The following is a 4,201-nucleotide window of genomic DNA, read 5'->3' as shown; positions in this document are numbered from 1 at the left end:
AGTTGCCAGCTCCCCACCCGCAGCCTGTCTTATGAGCCTGCAGTTCTGACTTGGGGCAGTGAAGGCACTCTGGAGACAAAGGTGTTGAGAAAGCGAAAAGAATCCTAGGCCCATGAAGTTCTTTTGGGGAATGGTATTAATTTATATTCCCTAGAAATCAATTTAGAAACAGTTATCAAAAGGAAACTTCAGGTATTTCCCGTTTTTATATTGACTGTATTTCACTGAGTTAGAAAAGTAGAAGGCTTGTCACCTCCACCACCCCGTTTTGCTGATGGGGACACGAAGGCACAGGGCAGTTGATCGATTTGTCAGGAGTCGCTGGTTGGAACTCTTTCCATGCTTTTCCTTACTCACTGGATTCTTCTTTCTATGCTGGGGAAAAGGAGGCGCTTCTGCTACTCTTCCCATCCAGTTCCTGAGCAGAAAGCACTGGACCCCAGGAAGCCACATGCTGTGCTGGCCTGGCTGCCGCTCTCCCTACACCCCCACAGTGGGGAGCCTGATGCCCCCTCCCACCACCTCCAGCCACACCTTTCCTGTCTTCAAAAGCCTGCAAGGCTAGTCCTTCCTCACTCTGACATTCTTTCAGGAAAGCTTCTAGATACTGTGTCTCAAACTGCTGTGAATTTCCCACAGTCGTAAGACGTTTCACAAGGCGACCCCCAGATACACACATCTGTGGGCCATGAAACCCGAGTTTCACAGCACGTGCTTACCTTTGTGACATTTGATGCATTCTGATAGTTTCTATTGTGCTGTGCTGCCCTGCGCTATTCTTTTAAGGGTTAGTCATAACCGACTAAAGGGATGTCACAACCTTCTGAAAGGACCTAGATCTGCAGCTAAAATACTCCAAAAATTCCAGCAAGGACAAAAATCTCAGGCCTGGCTTTGCCACCAGTGCCCTCTTCTGGCAACTTTATTATAAGCAGTGTCTTGAAACACTTGTGTGATTGTCAATAGATGTATGTGTGCACTGAGTCTCACCAGAAAACATTTTTATGGCTGTTGGTTACAGCCTAAAAGGTTTAAGAAACAATGTTTAGGAATTTTTCTGGTCAGGAGGCCAAACTAAAAAGGGCATCGTGTGTGTGTGTGCGTGTGTGTGTGTGATGGGAGCTCCCACTTTCCTAAGGAGATAACAGAGGCTGTGCAGATGTTTTCTCTGTGATCGCCTCTCCTCCCGCAAATTATGCCCAGAAGAGGGATCTCAGGGACCTGCCCCTGCCGCCTCACATCTGTTCCCACACCAGGGCGTGGTTGGGAGAGGGCAGCAGAGCTCACATCTCTGTGGAGAGCAGGCTGGGCTCACTGCAGGGTTCCTATGTTGTGGGTTCATCTTCGCTTCATAGGTTTTGTCCCGGGACCCCCCCTCCTGACACTCCATGGCTGTCTGGCTTTCCTGGAAGTGACACCTACAATATTCAAGACGGAGAAAAACATCAGGAACTGCCAACACTTTTCCCCTTTCCTCAGTAAGTAATGCATTAAACATGCACACATGTGACATGCACACACACACGCACACATCTGCACACACATACACACATGTACATATCTGCACACGTGCACACATGTGCACATCTACACACACACAGACAGGTACACATCTGCACACACACACGTGCACACATGCACACACGTGCACGTGCACATCTGCACACACGCATACACGCGTGCCCATCTGCACACACAAACGTGCCTATCTGCACACAGGCACACATGCACGCACACACACACGTGCACATGTGCATGCACACCTGCACACATGCACACGTGCACATCTGCATACACACATGCACATCTGCACACACGCACACACAGTACACATCTGCAAACACACATGCATTCCTGCATGCACACACACACGTGCACATCTGCACACATACATCCACACACATGCACACACTTACACATCTGCACACATGCACACAGGTACACATCTGCACACACATATACACAGGTACACATCACACACGCACACATGTACACCCCTGCACACACACATACACAGGTACACAACTGCACACACACATACACACCTGCACACACGCATACACACATGGACATCTGCACAATCACATGAACATACATGCAATTGCTGTGGCCTTGTACTGCTGTGATGGCTGATGAAGCCATGGATCCATGGCAGTGTTAAGATTGGGGTGAGGGCACCATGTGGCAGAACGTCTGATGTGGATCCAAGGAGATCTGAGTCCTGACTTCAATTCACTTATCCCCTGGTCCAAGTCACTTACCTCACCCCTTGCGTTAGTTTTCCTTTATATGAAATTGAAGTGACATTTGTCCTGCCTGACTCAGAGGCCTATTGTGAGTCACAAATGAGGCAACAGACGAGACAGTGCTTTGAGACTGGGAAGAGCCAACTTTGACAGTGGGTCCTGGGCTGTGCCATAAAGGGCAGGGTGGGCCTGTGAGGAGGCTGCCCTCCCACCCCCAGCTGCAATAGCTGGGTCTTCGGGCATTTGTTTGGCACAGCTGAGATGTCCCTGGCATCCTATTTTGATGGTGCCCTTGATTCTGACACCAGTTCCCTAGAGTAAAGGCACAGGCAGGAACCCTACCTAGAGGGGTCTGCAACCCTCCCACACCAGGACGTGCCTTTCCCTGCTGGGACAGGGTCTTCTGCTCACAGGGTTGTGTCTTGTTTAGCTCTGGGCCACAAGAGCTTCCTTTTCCCATCTGTGCTCAGCTCAGTGCCTCCCTCTGTCTTGCTTCTGACCCACTTTATCCTCAGACCCCTGAGGGCATCAGGGAAAGATCCTGGTCCATCGTCTCAGAGCTGAGAGCTGGATCAGTGCCCCTGGCTTTGTGCCTCTCAGGCAGGGTAGGGGCAGTTCTCTCTCGGGGAGGCCTACAGATCGCCACCCGCCCTGCAGTGGAAGGAAAGATGAGAGGCGGGAGCTCCAGGAGGATTGGGAGGGGAGGGAGGTGGAGTGGGCTTTGGTGAGGCACCGGGGGGAGGAGCTGGAGACGCAGAGCAGCAGCAGGCAGGCAACAGCACTTCTGGGGGCCACTGGGAAAGGACTTGCTGGTCCATCCTCAGCACAAGCAATGCCAGGGCCTCAGCTGCTTTAGCCTTGAGCTGAGACACAGAGGACAAGGCCCGGGAGCTGGAAAGCGGGCTATGCTTCTCCTCACCAAGCTGAAGCTTGGCACCCTGTGTGTTGTTTGTACCCACTGCAGTGGGCAGAGGGAAGCGACATTTCATGAGCACTGACTGTGTGCTGGGCACTGTGCTGGGTGCTCTGCATGTAGTTTGCTATGTGGAGAGATGTATCTGTGGGACAAGGAAATCCCCTGGGGTCTCCTCCCCCAGCTCCTCTAAACATCCCTCTCCCCTTATGTCACAGAGAACAAAGCTTCGTATGAAAATGCCCTTAGAGAGGGAGAATTAATTCACCCTGAGGTGCTAAAGACGGACATGGAGCCCCCCTTAAGCAGAGGCTTCGTGAGGCCAGAGGGGAGAAGGGGGTGTGGGGACCGAGTCAGGACCTCTCTGGAATGAGAGTCTCCTGACCTACTTTCAGGCAAGGCAAGTCAGAGAATTCCTTTCTGACCACGCTCAGGGGAGAAAGGAGGAGCAGGCCAGAGAATATCCTGGCTCCTGCCATTTTCTCCATTTCCTTCCATAGAAAATACTCAGGAGGCCAAGGGGCCATACGTTGGGGTAATGTGTTCTGGGGCCTGACGCTGTCCTCCTACCTCTCTGACCGTTTCCTCTCTCTTCCTTTGCGGACTTCTCTCCCAGGTGTCCATCTCTGTCCATCATGGGGACCTCGCCAGGGAGGGTGGGAGGAGGAAGCCAGAGATCTGGGGTGATCTGAGGGCAGCCTGAGAGGATTGAATGAGAGGGAAGGGGCAGGATTGAGGGCCAGCTGCATTGATTACATTGATTCATATGAAATTTCTGATATTTGATCATTTTTACCTCTAAAAATCATAATTTCATCTGGTTCAAACTAAAACTTCAAAGCTTGCTTCAGTAAGGCTCATGTCCCACTGGACTTGTAGCCAGACAGTTGGAGCGCAGGGCACTTACAGGAAGGTGACTGGAGGCAAGGCTCCTCTGTGCACTTTGCAGCATGGCAGTTACAGAGGACAGGTGCAGGGAACTCATGTGCAATCCTACATAGCCACGAAGTCACGCTTTTCCAGCTGAAAAGTGTACAGCTGA

This window comes from Mandrillus leucophaeus, unplaced genomic scaffold (assembly GCF_000951045.1).
Source record: "Mandrillus leucophaeus isolate KB7577 unplaced genomic scaffold, Mleu.le_1.0 Scaffold79, whole genome shotgun sequence".
NCBI classification, from domain to species: domain Eukaryota; kingdom Metazoa; phylum Chordata; class Mammalia; order Primates; family Cercopithecidae; genus Mandrillus; species Mandrillus leucophaeus.
This window is presented reverse-complemented; position numbering follows the sequence as displayed.